The sequence below is a fragment of the Molothrus ater genome, chromosome 16, assembly GCF_012460135.2.
Source record: "Molothrus ater isolate BHLD 08-10-18 breed brown headed cowbird chromosome 16, BPBGC_Mater_1.1, whole genome shotgun sequence".
NCBI lineage: Eukaryota > Metazoa > Chordata > Aves > Passeriformes > Icteridae > Molothrus > Molothrus ater.
In genome coordinates, this window is record NC_050493.2 from 14,223,617 (window position 1) to 14,247,519 (window position 23,903).

At 42.4% G+C, this 23,903-nt stretch overlaps 1 protein-coding gene across 2 annotated transcripts in view; it reads right to left on the bottom strand.

The window, feature by feature from the left end:
• Positions 1-23,903, bottom strand: part of ADCY9 (adenylate cyclase 9) — a 93,822-nt gene that overhangs the window by 67,638 nt on the left and 2,281 nt on the right. The gene's annotated exons all lie outside the window — the stretch shown is intronic.

Genomic DNA, 23,903 nt, shown 5'->3' on the forward strand with positions numbered 1-23,903 from the left:
GCTGCTGAAGACAGAAATATGTATGATTTACAGAAGTGAAATCAGTAATCCCTAGCTCAGGAAGTGAGCTGGTCCTTCCTGAGCTCTGAAATTAGGGAGGAAGCTACTGGAAAACTCTCACCTCCAGCATTCAAACACTTGGATGATGGGCAGTACTATGAGGAGAAAAAAAAATCGAATTTTTTTAGCACTAAAAAGAGAATAAGCCTAAAGCAAGCACCCTAAGTACCTGACTGTACCATATCCAGAATACCTGAAGAATATTTCTAATCAGTTACTGATGAATTTACAAACTGTAATAAAATATGAAATGGGATTTAAATGTGCTGCTTACAGTTACTACCTAAATGAGTTTGAGTACTTTGTTTCCAAACAGCCACATGGACTGAAGTATGTGAATATGCTTAAAACAAACACAGCAAGTGAGTCTGTAGAAGAGATTTTAAAAAGCACCTTTAGGAAAAAATAGAAGGTAAAAAGTGTGGATAGAAGGAAATAGAAGGGAAAAGGCTTTCACTTCTCTTAGCCCACCACAAGGCTCACCAAGGCTGGTGTGGGCTAAGAGAAGTGAAAGGCTGAGAGAACTGGAATTGTTCAGGCTGGAGAAGAGAAGGCTCCTGAGTGATGGAACTGCCCCTTCCAGCTCCTGAAGGGAACCTGCAGGGAAGGGACACAGACTCTGGACAAGGACCTGGAGTCACAGGACACAGGGAATGGCTCCCACTGCCAGAGGGCAGGGCTGGATGGGATATTGGGAATTAGGAATTGGTCCCTGGGAGGGTGGGCAGGCCCTGGCACAGGGTGCCCAGAGCAGCTGGGGCTGCCCCTGGATCCCTGGCAGTGCCCAAGGCCAGGCTGGGCAGGGCTTGGGGCACCTGGGACAGTGGGAGGGATGGAATGAGCTCTGAGGTCCCTTCCAACCCCACCCTGGCTGATTCTGTGATTCCAGGATGATGAGCCCTGGGGATCTCCCTGCTGCACAGCAGCTGCAGGGCAGCCTTGCTCTTCCACTGTCACAGACATCTTTTATGGAAAATCCTTTCCTTAGGATTTTTCCTCCTGAGAAGCTGAGAGGCCTCAGGAACAAAATGTAACCAATGGTTATCTGCTGCTGTGGAATGCAACAGGTGCAGCTGGGATTGGGCTCATGTGGTTGTTTCTAATTAATGGCCAATCACAGCCCAGCTGGCTCAGACTCTCTGTCCGAGCCACAAGCCTTTGTTATCATTCCTTCTTTTTCTATTCTTAGCCAGCCTCCTGATGAAATCCTTTCTTCTATTCTTTAGTATAGTTTTAATATAATATATATCATAAAATAATAAATCAGCCTTCTGAAACATGGAGTCAGATCCTCATCTCTTCCCTCATCCTAAGATCCCTGTGAACACCATCACATTCCACAGCTCCCAAATGCTGATTCTGGAATGTCAGGGAGAGCAAATAAATGATGGAATTAGGGAGATGGAAAAGCAGCAGGAGGCTGCAAGAAATGGAGGAGAGAACAAATCTAAGAGAAGAGTTGGCAGGATTGGTCTTTTGTTAAGTGCTAAACAGCCTCTGAATTATCTGTATTGCATCATCAGCACAGCACATTTGATCATTCTGAACAAAGCTTTTAGACTTTTAAGTATCTAAGATGGGACATTAAAGAGTACTCTCTAAAAGCTCATTTTGAAAGAAAATATTTAGGTATATTCCTATCCTGAATACCAATTCATTTCTGCAGTGAGCTGTATCTCTCTATCTTGTTTATTGAAATCACAATTCACAGAGATGAAGAGTTTTTTGTTTCATTTTTAGAGTACCTGGGACAATATTCTTGATTTTGATTAACACTATTGTGTAATTATATATTAGATTTGAAACTAATACATAAAGGAATAACTTATTAATTAATTATTTCTATTGAGGTAATAACAAAAATGTGACTCACCTGAGAAGGGCTATGGGAGTGCAAGAGCAACTCTTTATTGCTAAATGTTTAAGCATGTTTCACATAAATTACAAAACCCAATAAATTAAATAAAAACCAACAAGAGAAAGCATGAGCTGACAAAGACAGCAGGGGTGTCTATGGGGCTCTGATAATGAGATTTAGAACCACGGACAAAGTTATTAACCTGGCCCAAGCAAACTACATTTCAGAAAAGGAATACTCTGAAAGGTTCCAGTGTCTTCACATCCTACAGGGCAATCCAACATTGAGGTTTTTTCATTTCAGACTCATTATTTTAAGAGCTGGAAAAGCTGAAATTCAGAAGATCACTCACATTATTCTCTTCCAGAAAACTTTTGGTAAAAACCTGTTTTCAGTACAAACTATAAGCAGATTTAGCTACAGTTACCAGCAGGATCACTAATACCTGTTACCACAATAACTTCTCAACAGAGGGATGCCTTCCTACAATATTATTTCTACAGCAAAACACGTTAAACATTAAGTTCAAATGTCAGGTTGGCTCAGCCTGAGCTAAACTTTAGCTCTGAGTAGTTTACAGCTCTTGTGCAATGTCACAGCACTAAAAGCTGCATTTTTGTGCCCATGTGGGAGCCATCCAGCCCTCCTGACACAGAATGGACAGGAAAATTGTTCATTGCTGCTGAACAGAACTGAGCTAAAACACCACTGGGCTCTTCCCTAAACCCACAAGAATGGGGATTCTAGAGGAGAGAACTCTCTCCAGAGGAGTGTCTTGACTGTGGCTGTGGGACAAGTACTCCAAGACACAAGGTAGGAGAAATTCCCTGCTCTTGCAAAACACAAATGCTAAAGATCAAGTTGCAAAGAAAAGAAGAACCAAACTGCACTTGTTGAGTGAGATGTCTGGGATAGTGAACTCCAGTATCTCTGAGGGGGAGCACACACATCCCCCAGAGCAGCCCCCAGGGAATGCTGCTCTGCTGGAGCCAGGCAGAAACCCTGGACCTCAAACGACTCCACACTGGCATGTGACAAAGCCAGCTCCCATTACCCGACCATATTCCTCATTTTCTCACTGGACAGCACCAAATCCAGCCTGGAATAAACGGATAAACCTCCAAGAATTGTAAACTTCACTGCCCATCAATTTGTGCTGCTCTGACCTGCACCAGGGGCCGAGTGACAAACACGTAAGGGATCCATGTCAGAGACGTATTTGTGACCACTCTGGGATCTACTTTCCAAAACAGAAATGCAGCTTTTGGAAAACATTCCCATTTTAACAAGCAATGGTGCACACTAATAGAGTCCTAGAAATAGTTTTACAATTGAAACATTACACACAGTAACCACTATTTATACTTCAATATGTCAGCCTTAAATATTTACTTTTCCACTCACTTAGTTTACATGTTGTGCCAGCAGAGCACTTTCTTGCATCATTTAAAGAGCTTATAGAAATTTAAAACTATCAGAGCAATGAAGAAAAGTATTATGAAGAAAGAAATTAAATGATGAGGCAAAATATATTTGCTACATTTATGCAAAAATTAATTTCATGCAGAGATGCACGATTTCTACAAGTAATTAGGTACTTCACATTATTTGTTCTGATTAAAAAAACCAACTTTTTTTGAAAAGCAAACTGTTTTGAACTTTAAACTCTATCCAGGCTTTCCATTGCTACATGGAGACCATTCATCAGCTGGCAGCATTATGTTATTCCCCTGCCACATGGGCTCTGAAAAACCAGCGAGTGAGCTCAGAGTAAGTAAATGTTTCTAGGTAGAGCTGCACATCACACAGCTGTACCAGCAGTTACTGGCCATTCTTCCCAGAAAGCAAATGGGCTGGGCAGCTGTATTTTGACAAGAAAAGTTGTTTCCTTTTATGGGCCAGAGTTGGTGGCTGTGGTCTGGGGTGGGAAGGCAGTGGGCAAACACCCCAAGCTTCATCCGACAGCGCTGCCATCCCTGGTCCAGCTGGTCCTCCCAGAGTCACCCTGATGGTTCCCTTCTAGCACTCACTTATTTTCAAGTGCAGAAGAAACACTCCAGATAGGATATTGTATTATTTACTTTCCCTTCTGCTCTATTTTAGGTCCCATAAACCCAGAGTTTAAACAAACGACTCGGACTGAAAACCGTTTATGGGCACTTCCCAGCCCACCGGATTTGGGCTCCTCTCCTGCAAAGAACCAAGGACAGGCTCAGCTGCTCTGCCACTTTTCCATTTGTATATTTAAATTTTTGTGCCATTAAAACCAGCTAAAATGGATTTTGAAGAACAAATGGCCTGGAAATTCACTGCCAATTCACCAAGACTGAGATTGCACAATGTCCCATGTCGTGGCCGTATAAAATTAAAGGATGACTGTGACCATTTCCAATCAAGTTTTTGGCTGTTTCCTTGGGAATTCTGAACTGATGGGCACTTAAACTGGAACAACTGCAAGGAAGAAAGCAAGAGAGCAGAGGAAGTGGGAAAGCCCTGTAGCAGATGAGCTGCAGATAGACAAGGAACACCTGTCCAGGAGCAGATCTGCTGAGCAGGATCCCAACCAGCCTCCCTGCCTACACTTACTCCCATTCCTTCATTTACTTCAGCTCTTCACTTGCATCAAACGCTGAACCAGCCCTTTCTCATGGCTTTAATCTCAGTGTGGAAACCTGGAAGGAAAGACTGGAAGGAAGAAAAGGGCAATGGGGAAAAGAAAGACGCTGGAGGCATGGAAGAAAAACATTTCTATAAGGAAGATAAAACAAATTTTCCAAAGGGTAATTGGAAATTCAACAGTTCTAATCTACACGGAAAGTGGAAGGCCAAGAAATCAGGGCTGAACAGTGTCTGCATCATATTACAAACAGCAAAGCATAATTACCTCCCCTACTTAAAAATGCTTATCTAACTTCTTATCTTTTCTAAAACAAAGCAAAACTGACATTTTGATGAAGGCAAACTCAAGCAGCATTCACAACCACTGCACAAGCAGAGGGGAACCAGCCTCTTAAACTGAATGAGCTTTCCCATGTGGTTCCTTATTGAATAAAAGAGAAGAAAGGGGGAAAACCAGAGTGCAAGTGAGCAGCAGGAGCCTGAGGGGCATTAGTGCTGAGCCTGGAGGCTGAGCTGTAGGGATGGAGCTCTGCTGGTCAGTTATTTGCACAAGCTTTACAGGCATGGGAAAACTGCAAAGGTTGTCAGGAAACACAAAACCTCCTGTGATGGAAAATCCTGCAGGGAAACGCATCCTGGCCACTGCCTGAGCCCCAGCCTGGTTGGGCTTCTCTGCTCCTCCTGCAAACAATGTGCAACTCCAGCAATTCTGAAAAAACTGGGCTTGGAAACTGAATGGAGAAATTAAAAAACTCATCTCCTTTCTGTCAGAGGGTGCCCAGAGCAGCTGGGGCTGCCCCTGGATCCCTGGCAGTGCCCAAGGCCAGGCTGGGCAGGGCTGGGAGCAGCCTGGGACAGTGGGAGGTGTCCCTGCCATGGCAGGGGTGGCACTGGATGGGCTTTAAGGTCTCTCCAACCCAAACAAGTCTGGGATTCCATGATTCTGTGAGAAGGAGGGATTTAGATTCTTGGAGTAAATCTCATTTCTATTCCAACTGATCCCACAGGAGTGGGAGACTGGACAAACAGGCCACCAGTTCTCCCCAATGTTTCTTGGGAATGTGCTTATCATACCAAGGGTTTCTTCAAATGAGTGAAATTATTTATACTTTGCTTTTCTTCCCCAATTCAAATTTAGAACTCAGTTTCCACAACCTGTAGATGGAGAGATCAAAATGAGTTAGGGACACAACTCCCACTAATTTTAAATTGCAAATTTAACGCAAGCCATAGCCTGGAGAAACTTGGGTCTTGTGAAAGTTCAGTGTTGTAGGAACTGTTTAAATTGTAAGAAGGTTATAATGGGAAATTTAAATAGTTAGATCTGGCACTGTTACATCAGACTTGAACAAAACCAAATAAAAAATTCAAGTTTCAAACTTGGAGAGAGAACAAATTATTGAGGAAACTGGATACAAACATACAGTGGCAGCCTTTCATAATAAACATGGCCATGTGCAATTTACCAGGGAAATTAAAGAGGTATAAAAATTAATAAAATAGATGCAAAGAAATCCTTACATTAAAAGGATTATATTTTAAATATATTTATTATATTATATATTAAATTTATTAAAATTTATATGTTAAATATATATTTAAATATATTTATTATATTATATATTATATATTTTAAAAGGATGTATTTTACCTTGATAAAAATTAATCTAAAAAATACAATTCCTTAAAACTTGCTGTGACCCTTAAAAATTAGTACTTCAAGGCAACAATTTTCCCAATTAAGAAAAGAAGCAGAATTCATTTGAAAAAATTCCTAAAACAACAACAAAAAAAAAACCAAATAAAACCACCCAAAAAAAGGCACCACAAAACCCCAAAGTGTATGGGAGGGAGAGGGAAGACAGTCTCAAGTTTTCAGTACCTAAAAACAGCCCTTGAAGTGCTCCTCCCCTAAGGATATTTTGATCTTAGTCACATGGGTTTTTAAGGTATTTTTATTTAGTCTCCCTGTAGATAACTGCAAGGAGGAGCTGCTAACACAATATTAAATTAATGATTTGATGGTTGCCCTCATGGCTGAGAGAGGCTTTAAGTCTGAAATATTCCCAACAAACCATTAGGGCTCAGCAGGCTCAGAGAACACTCACAGACACACACACACACTGCTTCCATCACTTGCCAGCTTTGTCTCAATCAAAAAAATCAAATTTATTTTCTTCTTCTTTGATATTTACCTGCTCATTGATAAGCCTATATAATTGTACAGGTAGATAAGGAAAAATGAAAATAGAAAGGGAAAATATTTGAGAATGTCTTATGATACAAGTGCTCTTGTTTGCACAAGGAGGAAATGGATCTTTTCCTACTGTGGCTCATATTTTCACCCAAATCACCTATTTTTCATTTTCATCTGACCATTTGCAAGATAATTTTGGAAAATCTACAGAAAGAACAGCTCACACAAAAACTTTTCCAGATAGCTACATCTGGTTTGCTTTTGTAAGTTTAGACAGTGTGAGTGAAGTTTCCAGTTAAAAGGACTTGGAAATGCAAGAACTGCAGAGCAGGGCAGAATAAATTCCAACAACAAACACACTTGTAATCACAAAAACTTATCCCTCAAGTGTACCCACAACAAAAGCACCTTCAGAGCAGGGATCAGCAGCTCTGCAAACCGGGCTCAGTGCACTGGGATTGGACTCAGCTGGCCAAGGATAAACAAGGGAAGAGAAGACACAACAGGCAGATTTGCACAGGCACTGCTGCCCTGGGCTGGCACACCCACCTGCAGGGACATGGGCTGCTCCTGCAGCTCCAGCACCAAGCATGGAAAGAGACATCCAACTTCTGGCTTGGCATTTGGAAAGGCTGCAGCATCCAAAGGTTTTCACATCAAAAGCAAAACAACCCCCAAATGTTCCTTTGCGATGTATTTTTTTCAGTTCTGAACTAACTGAATCAATGGGTTTATTTATATACTTATACATGTGCACATAGAGACAAAAATTAGTGTCATTGGGTGTTGGATTTCTATCAATAGGAAAAACTTGGGTAATGAGAAGCAGAGACTGATTGAATGCTAAAATAGAAAAGAAGAAAAAAAGAGACTGTAACCCCCTGAAGCCCCTTGCTCTGCTCAGGCAGCTGTCATCCCTTCCAGAAATGGGTACCACAGTACCAACATGCAGCTGGCACTGGGTGGGCAAACCTGGACCTGTGCAGCCCTGAGCTCCTTGGGCAACACAGCCCTGGGATGGGCACCTCTATCCCAGCAGTGAGGAGAGGCACAGCTCCAGCAATACATTGGCTCCATGTGGCTCTTGAAGATCATCTCCACCTACTTTGAGTGCAGCAATTCTCTTTCATTCCATGGCCTGGACAAGCCAGACAGTTCACAACACACAGACAAATCCCAAAAAAACAACCTCAGTAAATCAGCAACAGCTCTATGCCAAATTATTCAAATTATTCAGAAAGAGGATTAAAATTCTTGCAATGCCCTCTTGCTGAAACATCGTGTGGTTATTCCCAGTGGCACAGCACTGATCCATCCTCTGATCCATGGCTGCTCCAGTGCCTCCTGGCAGGTGCTCAGTCACCTTCTGACCACTCCAGGCCCCACCTGCCCCAAGGCCACAGCCCCAAGCTGCTCCCACAGAGCTCCTGAACCCCTGCTGGAGGTGTTGGTGTTCCCACCAAGGCACTGCTCCTGCAGCATTCCAGCACAGGGCTTCCAGCTCCTTCCCCTCCAGAAGTGACCCCTTCCTTGTCTGGAGAATGTGGCCATCTCTGCCATCTGGAGCTTTTCCCTCCAGACTGCAGGAACTGCAGTTCCTTGCTCTTTTCTAGATCTCCATCCATCCCTATCCATCCATCCATCATCCATCCACCATCCATCCATCCATCCATCATCCATCCATCCATCCATCCCTATCCATCCCTATCCCTCCATCCCTATCCATCCATCCCTCCATCCCTATCCATCCATCCATCCCACCCACTTGCTCTCTCCATTTTGTTCACATCTCTTTAATTGATGTTTCTTCTACTATTGAAACCATTTCTGAGATTTAAGGACTAAACAGAAAAGACCCTTCAGATTTGTTTCCTGCAAATTTCAACTTCTTACAATCTCTTCCCTCACACTGTAACCCACCATGCCTTTGGCTTTCACTTCCAGTTTTTCCAAATACCATCATGAAATTCCTCTCTAATTTACTTCTCAGAAGATACAATCTAATGAGTAATTAAAAATACAAAAGAAAATTTAGGAATAAGTATTTTCCCTTAACAGCTTCCATGCCATTAAAATATTTTGCAGTCATAATGCCTACAGGGATTATCTTCAGTTGCAAGAGAACAATGAAAACAAACACTTAAAAATTATCATAAAAAGCCACAATATTTTGAGAAAAGCTGCCCCAGTGCTATGGGACCTTGGAAACTTGCACCAAAATATGTGAGATACTGCTCAGAGGTCAGTTTTGCTCTTCAGTTCTATGGCTAGAAACAACAATATTGCTAATATCTGCAAATCCCACCTTTCCTATTTCATATCAGCAAGTTGCATTGGCAACACTATTACAGCTCCCACCATGAAATCCACCACTACTCGTTTATGGTTTTGAATTATTGGCAAACAAATACTGCAGAACATTGAAGTAAATAAAAAGAGGGGAATAAATGAGAGAATTAACATATAAGCAACTATATGAAACTTAAAAATATGAAGTACTTTTTATCTGGGGGACAAGGACTGCGAAGTTTGTTTATAAAGGAGCCTGGTTCTCTTCCAAGCTTCATGTTCCAGCCTGAAAATAACTTCTTAAAACAGCTGTCAGGTTTTTTTGGGAGGAGGAAGAATGATCTACCAGCAAATACGACCTTTCTTTAGAGCACATGAGTTATCATGGCTCGTGCTTCACAGAGAAAATTCAACTCCTGTGTGGCCCCTAAAATCTGCAATCAAGAACATGGAAGAGCATCCAGAAGGAAAACCCAGCCTTAATGGAGAGCTCACAAAATAGAGAAGCACAATGGTCTCAGTGCTCAGGAGACCATGGGAATGAATCATCCCCCACTGGGCCAAAGATCAGCTGTTAATCTCCCTTTCACTTAGATTATTTTAAAACAGTTTTTTATCAATTAACAGCTTATTTAAGTAGATTTAAAAAAATCAAAAAGGGCAATATATTTTTAATTAAGCAATTAAAGCTCCTAATAGTATATTTTCGATTCAAACATGAAGAAATTCAACAACTGAGTGACTGTGTTGTTAACATCACTTTAGTGATGACCTCTCAGATTTTCATGGTTTATATACATTTGCTCTCTGCTGTCTTGGCTGATAAAAGAGCAGCTAAAAATATGAATTTTTTTGTACAATGTACACTGATAGTTCAAAAACTCCCAATTTCTCCCCACATGGAGACACGTTGACAACAGAAGTACTCACATAAACAGTTGTGCTAAGTAGTCCCTGTATCCAAAACAAAATTATTAGCTGGATTTATTTACTCAATCAGCCACTTCCACATCTGGCACAGGTGGAGGCTCCTCCATGTTTTAAAGGTCCTGGAATTTTCTTTGGGGAGCATAAAACAACAAAAATAATCTTGGATATAATCTTGTTGCTGTTGCAGCACGTTCTTTCTATTCCAAATACCCAAAAAGTTAAATTTTGGTTCAGGAAACAGCAGGAATTGCCCCAGATGCAAAGCAGCATTCGAAAACTTTAGACCATTAAAGAATCATTTCCTTCCTCCCAAAAAGTGTCACTTAAAACCTCCCTGTCTTCTAGAGCCAGTGTGACACTGCAAAAGAAAGAGTAGTCATTAAATGCTTTGTTTTTAAACATATAAATAAACAAACTACAAAAAAAAAATAAATTTCAAATGCTGCTGTGCTGAACTTGCAATCCTTCATCCCATTTTTGGAATGACAGTGCCTGGTATGCCCAGAGTCCCCCATCTCTTTTCATTCTAATATCCAAAAGCAGATTTGACTTTTTATGACCTCCCATTATTTTATGAAGGATTTCTTCTGCCACAAAGTAGAATTCTCCCCTTTATTCCCCCTTCAACGTGAATAAAAATGCAGTAGGCTGAAAATATGTGAGACTGTGATATGAGAAAATAAAAAGAGTGAGACACCCAGTGTCCTATGAAACAGTAATTGTCATTTTAGCTGCTCACAATTCACTATTTAGTCTACTTAACCCTGCTCCAGTAACAAGCACCTGGATTTCTGGACAAACCTCAAATACAGCATCTTGGGAGCCACTGTCACCAAAACATTAGCACAGTTTCTTATGAATAAATGAGTTCATGTTCCTGCCTCAGCACAGGGCAGCACTTTGTGTCTCCCATGAACCCCAGGCACAGTTTAGAGGTGGACACAGGGGTGATTGCTTGGGATTTAAACCTGGCTTTAGGATTCACACAGCACAATGTTCAGGAGAAATCTCAAGCAAGGCAACATCTTCAGGATGTGTCTGGTGTCACATTAAAAATTCCTCACACTGGCAACAATTCCACTTCATGGAACAGGAAACAGCAGGGTTTTCCACAAGTTTGAAGCAGGGTTTTCCACAAGTTTGTAGCAGGGTTCAAGTTAGGCAAGCAGGAGCACCACAAAACAGCTCCTGAGACACCCAACAAGGGCTTCAAGTGGAGTTGGATCAAGGACCCACCTCCTCTGGCAGGTTATTGAACTGGCACGGCCAAAAATGACACACTCAGACAGTCAAATGTCTGGACAAGGGGGTTTTAGGAATGGGCTCCACAGCTACAGATGAGGAGTTTATTCATTAGGAAAATTAAAAGACTCTATATACAGAGTTTTCAAACCAAGCACCTGACCCACCCTCTTTTACTGCAATATCCATGCACAAATAAGACACCTTTAATCCACACCAGTTATTCAAATACCTGGTGATCTTTGCAGTGCCTGTACTGTGCTAATGTGGGAGACTTTTATCCCCTGACAAAGGAAAGAGTAAATACTAAAGAGTAAAATGTCATCCTCATTTATCATGGTTCAGCTATATATTAATATGGAAATAACCAAATGTATATAAATCAAAACTTTCTTGAAAGTAAAGCATGATTTCCTTCAATTTAGGAGACAGGGTGAAGTCACACCAGGAGAAGAAGCAGCTCAGAAAATGAGAAGCATTTCTCTGTCCTGCAAGGTTCTAACAGAGCCATGAGCAGGTCCAGCACAGGGGTGGGATCCTTGCTGGATTTACTGGACTGTGGCCCAGCCCTGAATTCAGGCTGCCTCACCTTCCTTCCTTGACAATGCACAGCCCCTCAGCCTTGTGGAGCAGGACAGCACACGTGGAGTGGCTTCTTGGGGTCCTCTGCTGTCACTGGGGGAACACAAACCTCACTGGGGCTCAGCCCCACGGGACCCTCAGCACCTGGGCAGCCCAGGCAGCAGCACAGGCTTCATTAGCTCAATGCTGCTCCTTGATCAGAGGTGCCTCAGTTTGCAAATACAGTTCCAAGGATGAAGAACTCTTTCAATGATATCGAACACCAGCTACACTTCACAGCCTCACTCTCCATAAGATTATCCTCCAACAGTCATTACAGCAGGGTTGTAATTTTATATATGCATTGGAAGGGCAATAAAACCTCTCATAAATACTGCAGGCCATCCTTCTTCTGACCCCAAAAATCTGTGCTTATACTGTAACTCTTTGTGCTTGTTGCCCAGAGAAGCTGTGGCTGCCCCTGGATCCCTGCAAGTGTCCAAGACCAGGCTGGGATGGGGCTTGGAACAACCTGGAGCAGTGGAAAGTGTCTCTGCCCATGGCAGGGGGTGGAACTGGACGAGCTTTAAGGTCCCTTCCAACCCAAGCCCTGCTGTGATTCTCTGATTTTATACTGAATCACCTAAATACAGCAGCAAAGACTTTTGGAGCAACATTTTGCTTTACTTTTATCAGTGAGTCATAGGCTACATTTAAAGCTGTTTTATTTAGACAAGCTATAGGCATGCTCAATGTATATTAGATGCAGTTCCTGAATTGTGTTCTGTATTTCCCTCACGCAGGCTGTTGTGTTACCATAACATCCCAAAGATGACATTTAACACAAACAACCACATTATTTCCACAAATCAATAATTCTGCTATTTAAAACTAATTTAATTCAATAATTTAAAACCAACCAGCTCCTCTTTGAAGTGTCACAATTCAAACTGTAAACTTCAACAAGTGCCATTTGAATTCAGAGGATTTGGTGTTTCAAAAGCTGCCCCAAACACTGGTGGGGCATGGTCCAACTCCTGCACTAATAAGCAGCACAAGAATTAACAAATCCTTTGCTCCAAATGAGGCAGACAAATAATGCCCCGTCAGCACAATCCCACTCCATTACAGCAGCAGCACCACTCACAGTGATTTATGACCCTCTTGGCTGCACACTTGGCTGTGGCTGATATTAGGATCATACAACTCCCATCACAACCTAAATCCCAAAATACATAACTAATACCATTTCTGTAAGTGCTCTGCAAATACACTGCTTCAAAGAAACACTGGTGAGGATGGAAGCCAAGCAGGCAAATCTCCTAACTTGGAAAAACAAAATTTTAATCTGAATTTGAAGACAAATTCCAACTTTGTCACCTCCTGAAATCTTGGAAAGAATGAAATGCATAACAGATGTACTCCATTTTAAATATAGCCACATCACGCACGCGTTTTTTAGAACACACAGAAAACACTGTGCCTGATAAAAATGCCTCCCTTATGCTCTGATTCACTTTCAGTACCCCATTATGGACACAAAATCATTCCTGACTCCTAATCAGCAAACAGCCATGGCCAAACTGGCTCTACCTCCAAGCAGGGATAAGCAATAAAGCAAAAGGATCATCCCAGTGCTTCACCAGGGCTCAGAAACCAGCACCTTCCTGTCAGGATCCTCTGCCTTCACACTCAAAAATGGCATTCTTGATGTGCTGAACCCACCTTGCACTGCCAACAGGTAAATCCTCTGATGCTCCCTATTAAATAAAGCCAAGGAAAACCTTTAGTCAGAAGTGTCACCCAGTTCATGAACATGCAGCCATTCATGCTACAAGAATTAAACACGTTTTCCAAGCTGACTAAACACCATCCAAGCATCTGATTCTGGAGAAATAACAGACTGCAGCAACAACTCGGATCATCTTCATATAAAAAAACATTCTAAGGGTGCACACAGTTACTGAAATGCTATATATACACATATACATGGGGAAAGAGAGAGTAGGGAGTGACAGGAGAAGGGGGAATGGCTCCCACTGCCAGAGGGCAGGGCTGGATGGGATATTGGGAATTAGGAATTGTTCCCTGGGAGGGTGGGCAGGCCCTGGCACAGGGTGCCCAGAGCAGCTGGGGCTGCCCCTGCATCCCTGGCAGTGCCCAAGGCCAGGCTGGGCAGGGCTGGGAGCAGCCTGGGACAGTGGGAGGTGTCCCTGCCCAAGGTAGGGAAGCAGAATGATGATCTGCTTAGATGATCTTAGAGGATCTTCAAGGTCCCTTCCAACCCAAACCCTTCCACAATTCTATGAACTCAACAGCTTTATGTAAGATTTTTGGACTTATTTGTGGAAAACTATCATGAAATATCAAACTAAAGCATCTGACACAGGTAAGAAAATATGACTTCAGTGAAGACTAACAGACCTTTTGTTTATTTCTGTATCCGCAGAAATTTCCAGCAGCAGCAATGTTTCATAACCAAAGACATATATGTTACTTTAACATTCTCAGCAGAAAAATGCAGTTGCTGATCAAGGATTCCAGAACCTCGGGTGAGGCACGGGGTGTGTATGTTTCTCTTAAACAGTTTATTGGAATTATGAAACGACTTATAATAAATTTTCTCATCCTCACGTGGTATTTTTAAGAACACTCTCTGCTTCTAGATGATGCCACATTGCCAAGCAGCAAGTAGCACATTAACACTACTCATATTGTCTCATTAGTAACTTATATGTGCATGAGAGAGAATCTCTTTCATAACATGGATCTTACTAGCAAGGTCAGTCCCAAACAGGGAGTCAGACAGATGCAAACAACTTCCCAAAATCATGGAATGGTTGGGGTTGGAAGGACCTTAAAGCCCATCCAGTGCCACCCCTGCCATGGCAGGGACACCTCCCACTGTCCCAGGCTGCTCCAAGCCCTGCCCAGCCTGGCCTTGGGCACTGCCAGGGATGCAGGGGCAGCCCCAGCTGCTCTGGGCACCCTGTGCCAGGGCCTGCCCACCCTCCCAGGGAACAATTCCTAATTCCCAATATCCCATCCAGCCCTGCCCTCCAGCAATCCTTGTCTTGTCCCTCCAGACCCTGGTAAATAACCTCTCTTCACGTTTCCTGTCAGCTCCCTTCAGGTACTGGAAAGCCACAACTAGGTCACCCCAAAGCCTTCTCTTCTCAGGCTGAACATTCCCCACTCCCCCAGCATTTCCTCATAGGAGAGGTGCTCCATCTCTCTAATCAACTTAGTGGCCTCCTCTGGACCCTCTCCAAATAAAAGCCAAGTTTTAAAATCTGGAAATAGACGGGAAAAGCTGGAAAAGCCTTGGATCAAAGCCTGGTTATCTGCTGGTGCACAGTCACAGTGTGTGACACCACAGGGTCCCCGTCCCTGCCCTGGAAGCCTTGGGGCCACTTCATCTCCAAGCACAGGCTGAGTTCAGACCTGCTGGAAACAGCTCTTCCCAAGCATCATGCTGTCTAAACAAAGGAAATTTGGAGCTGATGTTGTACCTGGTCTCTTTGCAAATAATGCCCTTATAGAGGAACATTTCCTCATTACATCCTGCCTGTAGCACCACTCCTGTCAGGCCCTGAGCAATTCCAGGAGATTTATCTGCTGCTCGCTCGTCCAAGTCGGTCAGAGGTTAGAGACACTCAGTACCTACAGGACACACTTCAAATGTCCACTAAACACCACTTAAAGAAGCAAAGAATTTGATTCCAAGAACTACTGGAAACACCTACAAAAAAGCTTCCCAGGGAGATCTTCTGAAAACAGCACAACCAAAAATTAACTTCTACTCTATCTCTCAGGCACGTGCATCTGAGTCAAACAGCAAAGCTGCACATTTAAAACTGAAAAGATCCCATTTCTCACTCAAACATCCTCGTTTATTTAATGAACTTAAAGAATTAAGCATCCAACATCAGAAGTTGTTTTCATACATTTCCCATGGTCTGTGTCAATGTTTCATAGCATGTTTTATTTCAATTATAGACTCTACCTTTTTTTGAGGTGGGTTTTGCTGAGGATTTTTTTTAGCTTATTGTGCAGTTAAATGCAGTCAAACTACAACCAATTTGTCCCTTCAAACATACAAATAATTGTTAATATCAATGGTATTGTTTATCAGCTAGTTTTGCTTTCCACTTTTCCCCCTTTGTATTGAAGGCCTTCCCATCAAGGCTTAAAAATCAGTAACACTGGAAGGAAATTGAATCTTTACAAACAGAGACAGCTGGATTTGGATGCTTTTGGGCTCCTTTCTGCACAGCCCCTTTGTCCCCATTGCAGTGGCAGGACCTCTGCTTTATGGAATCATGGACCCAGCAGGTGCTCTGGGAATTCCAGCCTGTGATGGCATCCACAACAGATTTGAGTTAACTTCAGCTGAAGGGGAAAAAAAAACCCACCAAAAGGAAGCAAACTGCTCTTTAATGAGCAGATGATCAAGATGTTACTTTTCCTTTGTTTGCATGTTCCCATACACATTAAGCAGGCAGGCAGAAGGAAAGATCCCATCACCAAGCTAGTGGGCTTGATTCAGCCAGTTCTTCTGGACTGTGCCAATTTTGGAGATTTTAGAAGTAATGCTATTTTATGACAGCAACGTGAGTTCTAAATTTATCAAGTCAAGTTGAAGACAACAGTTTTATACGTGCAACAAGAGGAACATTAAGTGCTATCAGTGAAATAAAGACTTGCAATATAATCGTTATTTACATGGTTTGCCAAGAATTCCCACAGTAACTTACTGTAGCAAATAAAAACTCAAAAAATTTACAGGCAGTTCAGAGGGAGATTTTGATCCTGAGGGATGTTAGCTGAAGAAATATATCTAGAACATGTTGTTCCTCCACAAAGAAATTTCAGAACCATGAAAAAATACCAATCGCTCAAAGTAGGCTTATTGCTCAAGGTTAAAACATTTGGGGGGGCAAATGAAAGAGAATATTAATTTGGTAGAAACAATTTGGCTTGAAAGGGCAGCAAAGATTTCTGGGGTAGTCCAATACTGACAAATGCCTTCCCAGAACCACCTCAGCAGCCAAATCTGTGCTGCTGCCTAAGACAGAAGCCGTGCCCAAACACGACCTCTGAGGAAAGAACGAGCTGTAATTCCATGGTACACCCCCAATTTAGGCTTCTTTTCCAACTGCCACTTTATATTTTCACAAATTATTACTTGGAAGCAAGCAGCTACACTTTCAAACCCTGCATGGCTCCTCTTTAAATTGAGTTCCAACAATTCCCTCCAAACCTATGAAAGAGCCATCACAATAATGCAAAGTTATATAACAGAACCTGTTAAAATGTGTTAATGAGACTATATTGACTAGCTGGCTTCTCTGCAAAAGCAACTCCCACTGGAAGTTAAAAATTTAAAGGCTAGGAAATTTTTTTTTTCATCCTTTCTTTTCAAAGGACAGAAATGAGATTGAGAATCATCTAAAAATAGCTGAGAATTTTCAAGTGTCAGCTGTAACAGAAAGAGGAATGGCTGTCTCTCCTTACAGAGCCAGGATGGATGGAGGGAGCTTGTGATCCAGGATCAAGAGAGAGAGCTTACACACAAACTGTAGATGGTAAGAAATAATTCCAATTTCCTCATTTTAATAATATTCCAGGACAATCTACAGCAAATTGAAATCCAGTGAAATTATACTTTAAAACTGGTGAATGTAAATTCTTATATTCTTTGCCTACCAGCAGAAGTGAAGTACATATTGTGAAATAACAGCAAAAAGTTTTAAACAACCCATTCAAATAATGCATCCTCCTCATGACAGAAGATGAATATAAATTATATGTCTTTGACTTTGTTTTGTCTTTTCCATCAATCTTTTTCCCCAAAAAGCACCGTGTCAAGGCTCTTATTTAAAGAGGGCGATCTCTCGCATTTAAACAGCTCCCTACCTCTGAAGATTTTCTGATGTAAACAGGAGAAGAAAACTCAGATTTGCAATTGGTAGGGTACCTGTGTACATCATGCACCCAGATTTGGGGTAGCCAAAGACAGAAATACAGGTCAAAGGCTCTGCAGGTGATCAAGGATGCAGCAGAAGCCACGGTGTCCCTCCAGTATGCCAGGACCTGAGATTTCTGGAATGAAGCTCCACTGTGGCCATGCTCACTTCAGTTCCTGCAGGATGTAAATGTTTTAAGGTCTGTTCAAACTGTTCCTTCACCGCACAGTGCTCAGGGCTAAAGGGCTTAAACAGGCAGAGCTGCAACACCTGACAACCAGACCCTCAGTATTGCATTGACTTATTTATTAACTAGTGTCAGGACATAGGAAATTGAAATCAGAGCCCATGTTGTTAAACCAAGTGGATGGTTAGGCTCCATCCCCTTCAAAGTGAAGAACCTTACATGAGTTCTAACTATGCTTATAAATTATTTTTCACTGTGTCCAGGAAATGAGCCTGTAAATCAGTTATCAAAACTCAAAGCCTCTAATACCAACATCCAAGTTTCCCTTAAATAATAAAAGCAGCTGAAGTGTGAGTATTTTTAATAAGGAGATTTTTCTACTTGGTTTTCCACAAATAAAAGCAGGAGCAACTCAAAAAAATCTTCCTCAAAATTTGGAGAAATTGTGACCTTCCTGTCCAGGTCTGGCAGTACCTGCACATAAACTCAGGCTTACTTAGAGAAAAAGTTCTGTCATTTCATCAAGTCATATTTGGAAAGCTCAATAATCACTAGGTTTTCCTACTGAGTTCTTTCTTTTGTTTATAGCTGTGAAAGACATCTTCAAAGAGTGAAGACTTGACAAGAACCAGGTTGAGCAACTGCAGTCACTATTTACCTCCTTTTCTTTATGCTATTACATGGTAAAATTACAGATCATGTCAAAATGTTAAATCAATGTAGAATTTGCTTCTCCCTGGCAATATGCCTTTGTGCAAATTACCTCTAATTATTATTCTTTACCTGTCACTGAATACTTTCTATTTTTAAATTACAGGAGTGAAGTCAACCTGTGTATGATATTTTATTTTCACTGTCACACATAAAATCGTCAACCTCACAACATGAGGTTCACTACCTTATGTCACACATAAAATCATGAACCTCACTACCTCAACAACAGTTAATAGGTCAGATTATGTAAAACTGATAAATTGACTGGTCACTACTATTTTCTATCATGATCAGCACTCAAAATTCTGTTTGTGGGAAAGTAGAAATATATACAGATGCTTACCTAATTACCACTTTTTTAAAAAATGGACATTTGTTCTGTCTACTTTGGCCTGATCATCAGATCAGTATCAGAACACATGAAATCCAGAATCAATGTGTCACAAAGCCAGCTCAATAAATATAAAAAGCCTGTATCTAAAGACTTGCATTTATGGAACACAATGAAACCAGAAATTGAACAGAAAGACCTGCACAGCAGCTGGCAAGACACAAGACAAGCACCTAAACCCCCTCATTGACTCCAAAACCCTCACTGGTTAAAGACTAAAGCTGCCCTTAGCCCCAGAGCAAAGCTGAATCTGCAGAGCTCTCTGCAGAGCCATCCTGCTGGCACAAGCACAAGCCTTCTAGATTTACACTGTGCCCAGCAGGCTGGGCTCAAAAAGCCAAGGCAAACTTTCATCTGATCTTTCATCTACCTCTCAACCTCCAGAAGCACATGACAGCTACAGGTTCTCTGTGCACAGAGCTGGTAAAGGACAGGGAGCCAGGGCAGGCAGGGCAGACTCCAGTGCTTGTCAGGGGTGCTCTCCCCTGAGCAGCTGCAGAGGGCAGGAAGGGAAGAAAAATTCAATTATTGTCTCTTCATAACCTGACCCAAGATTTTTGTCTTTCAGGAACACCCATGTCCTGCTCCTGCAACCCAAACATGAAGCAGCAGTGGGGTATGAAGTCACCAAGCAGAGATGCAGCACATGTGGCATGGGAAAAGCATCCCCTGGCTCACAGGCTGCCATCCTGAAAAGAGCCAGGCTATTCATGGACTAAAGGGTTTCACCATTGAGCAAAATGGTGATTTTTATAACCAATTTACTTATTACTAAAGAAATATTTCAAATTATTAGTAACTATTAAAAGAAACACAGAGAACAGTGAAAGCAGCACCTCAGCTGGAGATCTTTGAAAAGCTTTATCAGGAACTGCTGGCCACAGGTGAACTGGTGGGTGCTCCTGCAGCGAGTGCTGTGTGCCACCAGCCCTGGCTCAGCCAGGTGACAGAGAGCACAAGAATCCCTCAGCATTTTCCCCATGATGAAATAGGGGATAAAATCAGAGAGAAAAGTGTGGCTGTATTATCAAGAGTACAGCAATAAAGCCACTCCTCGAGGCAAACTTAACAAGGAGATGTCTGGCTGCAAAAAGTTTGGGAATTATTTTGGGTTTCAGTGCACACAGAGAGGCTCCAAATGAAATCTTGGTTCTGCTGTGCTGTGCCCTATAAACACAGAGAAAGCATTCTTGCCCCAACATGCTTATTTTGAGCACTCAAAAAACAAGATGCTGGTGACCCTGGTATTTCTGGAAGAGTTGCTGGCTGGTAAATAGCAATATTGTGACCTCCCAAGCAACAAGGAAGAGAAATGCAAACAACCAAGAAGAACAGAGCAAAACAAAAATATTTCCATAAGCAGAAGTTTTTCTATCCCAAGAGATCTCTGCCTCCAGAGCTCGAAAGGGACACATTAACCTGTGTTATGTGACTCTCAGTACCTCATAATCCTCAATAAATTTATTTGCTAGGAAGCTCTGCAAGACAACAGAAAAAGTGAATTATCTCAAATCCTACAGGAAAATTATTATGGAAGATATAATTGAACTGATGACTGGGGTTTATCTGTGGATCTCAAAAATGTCACTGTAAAACTGCTCTCCTGCACTCCCTTCGTATCCAAGGGGATCAGGTACTTGAAAACAGGGGAGTAAGGAATCTTAAAACATAGAGCAGTCAGAAATAGGCAAATTTTTTTTACAAGGCATCAGTGGTAAGCTCTCCTTGTTGGTTTCTCCTGGACACCATCTATTTAATTCCAAAGCCAGAAACTGGAGGGAACACACCAGGGCCTCCCTGCTTGCACTAAGGAGCCAAGGAAGCAAAGGAGGAAGAAAAGATATTCCCATCCTAAGATTCCAGAAAGAAATTTAGCTTTGCCTCATCTCCAAAACCAGGAAGAGCAGCACTAGGACAACTTGGGGCACATCAAGCTGAGCATTTCAAAGGGAATGGGGAGCAGGGTTTGGAAGCAGTTTGCCCAAGTGATTCCCACAGCCTGGCCTGGTGCACGCTGCAGAGCTGTACCTGGATTCCTTCGGGGTGAGCCCAGCCAAAGGAGCACGCCTGACGTGCTCCAGCCACAGAGGTGCTTTTGTTCCAAGACCTGCTCCAGGAGCAGCGTGAGGTAGAAGTCCTGAAGTGTGCAGAACATGGACATCGTGTGCTCAGCACCTCCTCCTTTTGCTCTTTGAAGAGTTTACTTGCTCCTGTTGACTCAGCCTCAAAGATAGCTATGACTGCTGCAGCTCAGACAATTAAGAGATAATACACTAGACATACAGCATAAAAAATAGGATATAATTAAGATATCAAAGGTTGAAAGGAAGCTGAGAATTGAAGTACTGGAAGGGAAATAAAGCTTATGTCTGCTATCTGTACAGCACTTTTATACTTGAAGAGAGTACAGGGTATGAGATAATTAAACAACCACTACAAACTTCCTCTTCTCTATTGCTACTATCAACAGATTCTCAGGGAAAACAGTAAAGCAAAGCTTCCTAATAGCACCTCCATTCACAGAACTGAGCAGGTGCTTGGCAGAGATCAATTAATTAAGAGGTGAAATCTCAGTTCTCCTTATTAAATCTCAGAGCTGCTCCCTAAGAAAACCCTCCCCTGCAGCAGATCCTACACACCAGCCCGTGGCACTGCTGTTTGATGGCTTTTATCATTGGCTTTGATGTGTTTTTTTCCCCTGATGGCATTTACCTGTAAGCTGAGTAATTTGGCTGCAGAACAAAGTTCTGAGGAAACAGGAAAAAAACCGGGCAGCTCTGAAGCACCCACTAACAACCACATCCCCTGAGGGTCTGGGCATGGGGGGAGCAGAGTTCAGTGTGCTACAAACCTGTGCCTAAGGGCACTCATGGCAAAGGTCTGCTTGGCTTAGAAATACACACAGCCTGATTTCTATAACTGCATAAGACATTGGGAAGAAATGGCAGCTGATTACAGTTCTACAAAAAAATACAGAAGGGAAATGGGGAAAAAGCAAAGCCCAACCCATATTCCTTGTTAAAGTAATTCCTACCACATGCTCCAGCTGCTTTCGTAGCTACATTTCAGGGTAAGAAGAGACCATTAAATGTCAGTTCACAAAGCAAATTTCATCTTATCTAGACTGCATGTCAGTTTGTCCATCTGTAGTACCCTGGCTGAAGCAGGAGCTGTGAAAGGCATTCAGAGCTGCAAAATCCAAACCTCTGTACTGAGGAGGCAGAGCAGCCTGTGCCCCCTCAGGATAAATGGCAACCAAGGACAGAACAGAAGTCTGAGAAAGACCATGAAAAACCCACTGCTGGCATGTGGTATAATTGCTCTACACAGTGTTCTTGTGATCTCCTAGAAAATATAAACAAATAAATAAGAATATTTAGGAGCAGTACCATCAGTCTCCACAGCTAAGTTCATGTCAGTTTGGGATTAATACTAAGAACAGCAATAAATGCAGCAAAAATACTGAATTTTATTTGTTGCTACAACACAGCCTTCACACTGCATTTGCCTGTAAAGGTACATGGAAGGGGGAAATATCACAGGGCTGTTTCTCTACAACCTGTTCAATTTACTTCCATTAGAACAGCAAAATTCATCTTAGAGTAACAACGAGGTTACATCTTGTGCTGTTTTCTTGAAAGCACACTCCCACTGAAATCCATCAGTGTCAACACTTTCCAAAGAAATTCACTGAATTTGTATTTTTAGAAGCTAAGCAGAAAGCCCAAGCCCGGGGACACACATCTGCTTCAGCCCTGTGGCTCCAGGCACCAATGTCACAGCCGATGTCGCTGCTCGCTGGGAGGCTCTGCTGCAGCCCCGCTGCCGTATGCATGCAGACAGCTCGCTCACCAAAAATAAGTTTTTGTGTCACATCAAAACAAGCACCTGCCAGGGGCAAGCAGCTGCCACTGCCACCACTGCTCTGCAGTGCTGTCCCCACGTCCTTACTCACTGACCTTTCTACCACCATCCTGGCCTCCTTTTGTGTTTGTTGCCACAAATGTCTCCTTCCTCCATCACAATGCCAGTTTATGACTCCTTCGGGCTTCTTCCACTCAGTTTTCCAGCTTACTTCATCAAAATGGGTACTTTTATAAGCAGAACAAATAAACTCACAGACCATACCAGGGTTCGTTACATATTCCACTCCCATTTAGATCCATCTGCTCCCCACCTTGGACTACGAGCACTGCAGACAACAATCTCTCTGTGAGACAAAGGCACGGCACTGGAGAGACACAGCTTTGACAAAAGAGACAATTAAATCCTCAGCTCGTACAATCCTCCTGCACGCGCCTCTAAGTGCTGCTAGAAAGCAGCCAGGAGTTTCGCTTCAAAATGAACATTGTAAAAAAATGAAAATCAGACTCTGAACCAAGGGGAACTGAAGGATCGTTCATTTTCTTCTCCAAAAGGCAAATTTGCCATTTCATCCCCAGATCCCTTGAGCTGCAGAAATGAGAGCATCTGCCAGCTCACTGAGCCACCTGAGTAACTTTTTCCAGCCTAACTCCAAACTGCAACGACTTGCCATATCACACTGCCAAATCTACAGTGCTCATTTCTTTCTGTGAATCCAGCTGTCATTTTTCCCAAATGCCTTCTCAGTCCCAACTCTCCTGATGCCAAAAAAACCTTTTCACAGATATACATAATTTTGCAAAACACATATGCTCTCTGTATGGCACATGAAGTCAATTAACAAGTTTACTTACTGAATTAAAGGATGACACACAACAGTAAAACAAAAACCTCTTGCAGACAGCAAACACATGAACCTTCTCCTCCCTACAAGGCAACACTCTCAGAAGGAGCGCTGAGTTTCAAAGCCTATGTTGAGTACCACAGATGATCTTTCACGCTTATCTCCCTGGCATCTTTTA